We start from the raw sequence: 10,429 nt of genomic DNA, 5'->3' as shown, positions 1-10,429 counted from the left end.
TTGCTTGATCTAATTCGTAGGAAACTCGTCGATCAATCAGCATTACAGTTTGATCGATGGTTTGGTTCACTTTAGTGATGAATTGGTCTATGGGGTCTACAGCGCTCGCCATATTTTTAAGTGTTTTGCTCCTGGAGCCCCTTGTAGTCATTATGTGTCTTTTGACCAGTCGAGTGACAGATTGCGGTTTACTCAAGGTTATAAACGTCGGTGGTATGTAAACCCTCACTGGGCTGCGTTCAGTTCCTTTCTTGGGGATTTACCTTGTGATAGTTGTTAGGGGGGTGGGCCCAGACCAGTCTTCTCCGGTCTGTGACGGGCTAGGACGGGCCCACCCTTGGTCCAGGCTTCGCCCAGCGTCCCGCGAGGGGGAACAGTGAGGACCTTTATGCGCCTCCTGGCGCGGAGTGATGACGGTGGGGCTGAAGACCTCGAGGGCTGCCGGGAGTTGTAGGCAGCCCCTCGCCTCACTCCACTCGGCGGCCCCGCTGTCAGGTGTCAGAAAACAGCAGGGCGGCGGGAGGCTGGCGGTAATGGGTCTCGACAGCCCGGGGAAGATTATTTCTGGTTTCTCCTCTGGGCGTAGTGCAGGTAATGGCTTTGGCAAAAGCGGGCAAAACAGCGTGACACCGCTCGCTGCAGCAGTGAGGACCTTTATGCGCTTCCTGGCGCGGAGTGATGATGGTGGGGCTGGAGACCTCGAGGGCTGCCGGGAGTTGTAGGCAGCCCCTCGCCTCACTCCACTCGGCGGCCCCGCTGTCAGGTGTCAGAAAACAGCAGGGCGGAGGGAGGCTGACGGTAATGGGTCTCGACAGGGAAGATTATTTCTGGTTTCTCCTCTGGGCGTAGTGCAGGTAATGGTTTTGGCAAAAGCGGGCAAAACAGCTGCTTTTAGCATAGTGGACATAGATAGGGCGCTTGATTCTGTAACCGAGGGACGAGCCCCGGGTATGGATTGCGTTCCAGCCGATGTGTTTTTAAATGACAAGCAGCGTTGGCGACAATATATTGTATACTTAGCGAATGCTATAGCACAAGGGTTAGCTGTGCCCCACTCCTGGAAAGGAGCAGAAATTGTACCTGTGTACAAAAAAGGGGACACGTCTTTAGCTGGCAACTATAGGTCCATTAGCCTAATAGACTGTATCCAGAAAATTATGGGGTAGTCTTGTTTTTGGGAAAATACAGACTTGGATGGAGGACAATACCATCTTGAGCCCTCTTCAGGCCGGTTTTTGCCCCAAAACAAGTACGATTGATCAAGTCTTTCGGTTTGCTATCCTATATTGGAGGATGGTGGTTTTGGGGAAAGGGACACTCTATGCAGTGTTCGACGATCTGAGGGCAGCCTTTGATCTAGTGCCGCACCGAAAACTTTGGTGAGACTTGGAGGGGTTGGGGATGGCCCCAGAGTTTTTGACTGTGGTTATGCGCCTACATGAGGACAATTTCGCTCGGGTGCGGTGGGGGCAAAGGGGAGAGGTTACAGAAACCTTCCCAGTTGAGCGAGGAGTGCGGCAGGGATGTGCCATGGCGCCTACCCTGTTTTCACTCTTCGTGAATGGGGTGGCGGACTACCTCTCCTTGACTCCCACTGATGCCCCTGTTATGACAGGTAATCATGTCCCAATTCTTATGTTTGTGGACAACACTCTAATAGTCTCCAAGACACCGAGTGGTTCAGCGGGCACTCTGGAGGTTCGGAGATTTCTGTCGCTCGCACGGATTAGAGATAAACACCACTAAAACAAAGTTTATGTCCCTTAATGATCGTAAACTATCTAAGTCTTCTAAAATATTCAGAGGAGGCATATATATGGATAATTACCCATTAGAGCAGGTAGATGCCTTTACTTACTTGGGAGTGACCCTGCAGAGGGACATGCGCTGGAGCAGTCAACTTGGTTTGGCCATATTAAAGTACCAGCAGCAGTCTGTTTAAGAAGTCAAAAACCAAGCCGGTAAGCCCATTTCTTGAAATATATGGGACAAAGGTACTAAGTTCGGTCCTTTGTTGTTCCGAACTATGAGGGTTCGAAAACTTAAAAAGTTTAACAATGGCGGAAAATGAGTTTTTGAGAAAAGCTGTAGGCGTCCCATAAAGTACTCCATTAATACCACTGTTTTGGGACCTCGGGAGAAAAACAGTTAAAGATTTGGCTACTTTACGCCCATTATTGTATTGGCGCAGAATATGGACCACCGAGGAACTTGTGCATTATGCTCGGGTTCTAAAAGATATTATGGAAAAGGATTCCTTTCAAAAAATAACCTGGCTGAAGGAAATTATATCCCTGCTAGTGAGATTGGGAATGAGAGAATTGTGGGATGATCCCTCAAATGCAGTTTTTCCCTCTAAGAAAATTTTGAAAGCCAGATACTGGGAGATGATGAATTCTATAACATGCATGAAAGGTCTCTCAACTCATCTCACAGGTAGATTCCTCAAATTTAAGGCCCGACCAATGATGGAATTGTATAGGGACGCCATATAGAATCCAATTGATCGTAAGCTCTATTTTCAATTTAGGCTAGGAACCCTCCCTATTAAGGTATTTACAGCTAAATGGGTTGGAATAACTGGTGATGATAAATGCCCAGGGTGCAGGGACCAGCAAGAATTTGAAAGTCATATCTTGTTTTTCTGTCCCCTTTATGCTGCTCCTCGCCAAAAGTGGGTCAAACCTATATGTCAACTGATTGGAATTCGTAGATATAGGGAGGCATTGAGAACCTTATGTAAAGATTCGAGCCCACCTATTGCTATAGCTGTTGCAAAGTTCTTGAATGGGCTTGGGTCATTCGATCAAAGCAGTAATCCAGTAAAGGTAATAGCGCTCCTCTTGACTTCCCTGGCCAAGCAAAGCTGAATGCGAGGATACCTAGAGAATGAATTATTGATTATCATAAAATAGATTAGTTGATTTTAAATATATAGCTTCGTGATTTTATGGTTTTTATGCAAATATGTATATTCGGCGGTAGTCTTTTGAAAGTTTAATTCCATTTTAAAAATATTTATATTAATGTTATGTGTTATGCTATTTTATGTAAATTGATTTGTAAATAATGGATGTTTTAGGAAAATGCTTTTATTACTTAATTGTCGAATAAAGTATGATGAGAAGGCTTCTTCTCACTGTCACTGTCATGGCAGCATCTTTCTTTTGGGCCATCTTGAAGCTGTCAGTTGGCAGTGGCAGTTAGCAGCACAAGTGGAAGAGATAGGAGGACTCATGTCATGTGTTGTGTGGACATGTCACTTTGTCCAGGCCTTCTGTTTGGCAGAACTCAGGTGATGTCTATTGTTCATCTAAAAGCAAGTAAGAAAAACATTTAGTGAAACATGGCATTGTTGCAGTTCAAATCAGTACATACAAAGACAATATAATTTATTGTGGATACTTAAGATATCTTCCTACATAATTATCAAAAATAGTGTATCCATTCCAAAGTCATAACACACCATCATATCATAAATAATTCATTTCCAATCAGCACAAACAAAATACAGATGTAAATGTTTGCTTTATGTGAATCTAAGCCAGGGACACACCTGTTGTGGTCAGCGAGATGCAGGGGAAAATTGAATTTTCCTTAAAAAATGAATGCAGGTGTGTGCCTACTGCAGGCAAGAGGGTTCGGGGAAATGGAATAATCCTTAGAAAATTAATTCTGGTGTGTGTGCAGCTTAGACAGGCAGTGGGTCCAGTTGAAAATTGAATAATACTTAAAAGAAAATGCTGTTGTGTGGCTATGCACCTATGGCAGGCAAAGGGTAGATGGTTGGATGGATGGGTGGGAAAATGTAAAAATAGAATAAAAATGTAAAAATAAGAAAGAAATCAAAATTAAAAAATAAATTGTAGATAAAAAATAATATCAAAACATTAATTACTGGTGTACTGGGGACTATAAGAAACCCTATGGGAGGCAAGAAGATGCAGGTAAAAAAAAACAAAAAATGCATGCATATAATATAAAACACTGTTCATAATAATTATAATATACATATAAGAAAATTATTATTAAACATTATTAAATTGATATCAGAGAAAAGTAAAAAAAATTGACAAAATCAAAAAGGTATAGCCCTCTCCTATCAATCACCCTAGAAAATGGTCTTGAATGAAAACTGGAAAAAAGTTCACTAAGCGTGATGGAAGCAAAATGGCCACCGGCCAAATGGTCAACCAACAACAATCAGTAAGGATCCATGGCCACAACAAAGAACACATGCTGGCCTATGGCCATAGCACACTGGATGGCTACACAAAATGACCACGGGCCACACGGCCAAACACTAACAACCAGCAAGGAGGCATGACTACAACAAAGAACACATGCCTATGGCAAAAGCAGTAATGCACTCTGGCTGGCTAGTGCTACCCAAAATGGCCACCTGACCACACGAACAAACAGCAAGAAAGTGGAATGTGGACTCTTCACAACATTCACTTTCCAAATCAAATCATGAAAGTTTCCTAAAGTAACTCAAAGTGGCATACAGCATTACTTTAAGCTACTTTGCCTCATGGGGCAGTACTAAAGGTGGTACATGAATGTTTCCATGCAACAGGCCATGGGGTTTAATTCTTGTCACTGTCTACTAACATTGATACGCAGGGATTCACGCAAAAACAGTTATATCTCCTCAAGGTAGATGTACCAGAGTAGAAACTTTTGAAAGTCTCCAATTTTCTGCAACACTCATACAAAGCGCTGTAAGTATTTGTGGAAAGGATATCATTTGAAACAAATGTTGTGTCTTAAATATATTAACATAAAAACTATTGTGTGTTAGAATATCCAGGAAAGATTTTTGTTCTAATTTAAATATGTTTCAATAATGTTGTTAAAAATATAGTGTGATACATTGCTGTAATTTAGATCAGCATGTTTATTTGTTTGCTTTAATATATTGCATTTGTCTTAAAAAAAGTTGGTATTTTCTTGCATAATTTTAAGATTGGGTACTTGGATTTATAGGGACATAGGGCAGAGAGTAATATGACATTTTAATTCTTCAAGTTCGCTATATTTGAATTTGTTGTGTTAATTTTTCACTTTAATTTTTGACTATTTATAATTAATTATTTTCCCTGAGATTGCATGTTTATTTTGTATTGTTTTTAATTATGTGAATGGTGCAACACACCATCCGTTGCAGGACCGGTAAAGCCATGGCGCTGCTACCTGCCACATTAGTACTTAAATCCTAGTCTGGCATGCAGTACTGTGGCAGTCTCAGTTGGTGGGCTGTCAGGCTAACTGAAAAGCCTGATATGCAGATTGCCATTCTCAGGGCACCGACTGCATTTCCTGCATGGTGTGGCATACATGCCACACCATCACCGATCTAGGTGTGCAAAACCAGGGGGGCATTAAATGTGCCCCCTTACATGCACCCCCAGGCCCTGGAGCGGCAGGGAGCCATCTTAGGGCCCCTTATTGTAATCTCTCTACTACCCTTTTCATGATGGGCTCACTGCGATGAAGAGGGTGGTGGACAGGCATCTCCAAATATGCTTGGCACTGCCAGCATATAAGGGCTCCTGACCATTGCCTGACTGCCATGTGATCCTTGATTCCGGTCCGAACACCACAATCATAAGACTGCGGGCAGAACCGCAGTGTGGCAGTGGTCGGACCACCCCAAGCATTTGTTGGTCATAATAAGGCCCCTAACGACAGTCAAGTGGCTGGCACTATAAAGTTACAATGCAAATACCTTGCTCCTAACAACAGCACTTTTAAATGCTGGCAAAAAACTGTTAAGTTCTAGCTCCACCTTCAATATGAAAGTAAATTGAAATATGTTTAATGCCAACCAGATGCCTAACACAATAAAGTGACAGTGCAGACACAGTGATTATGTGGCCAGGCTAACTGATTGCTAACTGGTCGACTGGCATCAGAATAAAGTGACCCTGCAACTAAAATACTAGCGTCCTTCTAATACCTGACAAAAAAAAAAAGTGAAAACAGCCAGATGCCTGCATGGTAGTGATAAGGTGCTGAGTGGACTCTGTATCTAATTCTCCTGTGCCCTTTCTTCCAGTAAAAATGCCCCCCATTCTTTTTATAATGCTGTATATCATTCATCCAGGCATTATGTCAGTATTCCTTTGTACTGGTTTTTCTCATCTTACTTAACTACTCCTCATATGTGGGATTTGCAGGTGACTTCCTGTGGTAAGTAATAATAGATCAAACCACCACATTGGAAATATAAATACGTTGTGCAAACTTCTCCCCAAACTGTGGTGGGGTAGTGAGGCCTACAAAATAGTGCAGAGTAAAGTTTTAATCTTGCGTCTTATCTTTAGTGAGATATACTCAAATAACTGTGTCCAATATTTGGAAACAGGCTTACATGACATAAACTTATGTTCCCAATCTCCTAACCCCTTAAATCTAGGTCACTTTTTAATGGTAATTTGAAACATGTTGTTAAGCCCCTCGAAAGTATAGAAAAGCATCCAGGCATTAAAAACATAATTCTATGAAAGTTTGCCCCTCTCATCAGTGAAAATCTATATTTGAAATACTTTGATAGGTGTCTATGTAAATCTCTTTATTTGTACGCTGCCTCCATTTCATTCACATATTAACAGTAACTGGAGAACTATCCTTCTGAAGTTCCTTATACCAGTAACTCATAAATGTTTTCACTTTTTCAGACCTAAACAGTTTCCTAACCAATGCGGATGTAGGATAAACTTTGGGTAGGGAGAGACTATTAAGGACAGAGACCATCTGTCTGTAGGAAGAACTAAGAGATACAGCCTATGGTGTATTGTTTGAGCAAATCTCTGCCACAAACCTTACTCTATTTCAGTCTAGAAAGTCTCCTATTTTTAAAATGTGACTTTGTTTCCACTTCTTGGTAGCAACTGATGTAAGGCAGGGGGAAAGATGGGAGCAAAATTACAGGGGAGTTTTTTCATGATTTGCTGGTATTTTAGATTTTCAGAAGATTTGTCGCTTCTCAGCACTAACGTTCTGCAAGGTTTTTTACCTCACCAATGTGGTTAGGTCTGGAGTGAGAATATTAAATCTGAACCCATACCTTCCCCAGAGACCAACACTTTCCACAATGTGGCTAGGTTAGGAGTGAAAATGTAGTCCCAAAAGTCTCACGCTTTTCTCAATGCAGTTATGTTTGGAATGGGAATAGTATATTTGATCACCCCACCAAAGTCCAACATTGTCTCCAAGTTGCTTAATTTTGGAAGGCTAATATTAAATATGACCCTCCCAAAACCCAACACATTCCCAATGTGGTTAAGATTGGAGTTGGAATAGTAGATTTGATCCCCCTAATAGTCCAATCCTTTCCCCAATGCGGCTCCCCCTAAAAGGCCAATGATTTCCCCAATGTGGCTCCCCCTCAAAGTCAAATGCTTTTCTCAATGTGGCTGAATTTGAAATTGAAATAGTGAATCCGAAAGGTCCATGTCCAACACTTTCCCAATGTGGTTATATTTTGGAGTTAGAATACTATACTTGAACCTCCCCTCCAAAGCCCAACACTGCTTCCAATGTGAATACGTTTAGAGTTGTGATAGTAAATCTGAGCCTCCCAAAAGTCCAACATTTTCTCTAATGTGGCTATATAAATACAAACCCATCAAAGTCCAATACTTTACATGATGTGGTTAAGTTTGGAGTAAATCTGCTCTACCACCCAGCATTCAACACTTCCCTCAATGTGGTTATTTGGAGTGGGAATAGTAGATTTGACCCACAAAAAGTATAACACTTTCCCAAATGTGGTTATGCTTGGAATGGGAATAGTAACACTAAACTCACCAAAGTCCGGGACTTTCCTTGATGTGGCTAATTCTGCAGTGGGCATAGTGAATGTGTCCCCCTAAAGTACCAGACATTCCCCAGAGGGGTTACGTTTAGAGTGGGAATACCAACATTTGGTAGCCAACATTGATTCCTATGTGGTACATATGGGAGTGGGAGCAGGAGATCCGAACCTCTCAAAGTCCACCACTTTCTCCAAAGTGGTTAGGTTTGGAGTTGGAATAGTAAATTCAAACCCGCTCAAAATCCAACAAATTCCCCAATGTGGTTAGGTTTGGATTTGGAATAGTACATTTAAATCACCCAACATCCAGCAATTTCCCCAAATGTGATTAAGGGCTTGATTTAGAGCTTGATGGATCTTTTCCTGCTGCCACTTTTTTTATGGTTTCACCACCCACCTACTTGGTGGTCTGCCTGCTCTATTTAGATGTTGGCAGGTTTATGGACAAAAGACAATCCAAATGCCGCCAAGTCCATTAGGAATCATCATCGGCATTGACGGCATCATAGGCAGAAGTAGCTGTTGGCATGTATCCATCCAAGATTCCCGCCGGGCCAATCATGATGTGCCTTTTCATTGAGGAAACTGTTGCGGGGATTCCTCCTACTTTGAGTTGGCTGAAACCAAAAGAAATTAGGTAGAAATGTGCCTTTTTTCATGTTTCCTACATCTGTTTCCATCTTGAACCCCATTGTCTAGGTCCTTCCTTTGCTGAATCTGCTTGACCACAACAGTATTCAACTCAATTTCAAAAACTTTTCTTACTATGAATCGTGTGCTTACAGTTGCTTTGGCCTCGTGTATTTTTACATTGCTCCTACATGTAATGTATTTTATGTGTAGGCTATCCGGTTTTAGGTTTAAACCTATAATAATTGATAAACCCCACTGAAATGAAAATAGCATTCACCAGTGCAAACATATAAACACTGAAAAAGACCTTGCACCACAACAAACTAAATGCCATTCAAAGAAAGGAAAAGGAGAGTGAAAGGAGCATTATTAATTCTTCCTGATGGGCCCAATACAATGTAACTTTGTCATACAAGGTAGCAGTAAGAAAAACTAGGCTTACATTATTGTGTTTGAGGTTTGTGGTATGTTGTTTAGGCGAGTCACCAAAATATTGTTTTTTTTTGTCTTTTTCTTTTTTCAGTCTTGTGGTCCTTGGTCTAAAGATGCAAGATTTATAAGCATGTTTTAGGTCTTGTTTAATTATTTTATACCCTGTAGAGAATCAGGAAATATCAAAATTATATTTGCTATTTTGGCTACGTTTGATTCTTTCACTGATAGCTAAAATGGTTGGTTTCATAAGAATATTTCCCCATATGTGCCATCACATTTACCCACAGAGAATGGGTATAACTCATTGATACAACAGCCCCCTTTTCTAGCGAGTCAGTATTGATAGTAGGTGAATTTCCAAACACCCCAGGCTTTAAACATTCAAGGGAAAGTGTAGTGACAGGAATATGTGAAAGAGGGCTGCCACCAAGAATATGGGATAGTGGTGAAAACACGGCACCAGACTTTTGGAAAACATGAAACACAGTGTCTCTTGGAATGATACTTCAAAACGCTCTTACCTAGTTCAACAAAGATTGGAGTGATGTTGTTTGTCACAGATAAATGTTCACATTGGAAGTAAAGAGCTATCATGCATGACCAAAGACTCACTGGAGAAGTATTGTTTGGTGAACTACAAATGGTTTGATTAGTAAAAAAATGTTTAATCTCATATACACTGTACGTACATTGTCTATATACCATGCACTATCAGTGCAGAAATCAATAAAAAAAGGAAAACATTCCATAAACACCAGAAAAACACTGTTTCTGTTGTTTTTAATTGGACAAAAATGGGTAACCATTGATAACCACTGTTTTTTTTAGATATTGAAATCACTTAAAAACACTGGGGAAAAAAACACCATAATTTACCAAAAATAGAAACTGAAAACAGGAAAGCGTATTTATGTGTAATGCATTAGTGTTCATTTTACAACATATTAAGGTAAAATGAACATACCTGTATTGACACTTAAAAAAAATAGTATATACTGCTGTGGTGGTTGAGGGTGTTGTGATAGTGGTACCTGTGGTGGTGCAATCAATAGTGCATGAGAGTTGTTTGTGTGCAATCCCATATGTAAAAAGGGGCTACACTACTTCACCTGCATATATATATTAGAAGCAAACACAACATATACCTGTATTGACACAATAATGAGTAGTACTTACCAGTCTAGACTCCACCAGGGACTCACTCCCTCAGGACTCTGCCACTAAGCCAATGCCAGCACAACAGGGAAATCTCAATATACTTGTCGAAAACCCTCCGTCCTGAAGGCAGCGAAATACTTTCAGCCAGCAGAGGAGTCCAGCGCATCGATGGAGGTGTGCCGCATACGTGACGGTAAACTGTCTGATGATGCAGACGGCAGTTCAGCCAGCCCCAATCTAAATACAGCAGGCTGGACTGCGTCAGCTGACGGAATACTTGTAACTGCTGCCACGGAGGGATGACAGGAGTCCAACCAAGATGTAAATCAGGCCCAATGTTTTGAGTGGGAATAATACATTTGAGCCCTCCAAAGTCCAACA

Source organism: Lissotriton vulgaris, chromosome 4_1, assembly GCF_964263255.1.
Source record: "Lissotriton vulgaris chromosome 4_1, aLisVul1.2, whole genome shotgun sequence".
Taxonomy (NCBI): Eukaryota; Metazoa; Chordata; class Amphibia; order Caudata; family Salamandridae; genus Lissotriton; species Lissotriton vulgaris.
This window is presented reverse-complemented; position numbering follows the sequence as displayed.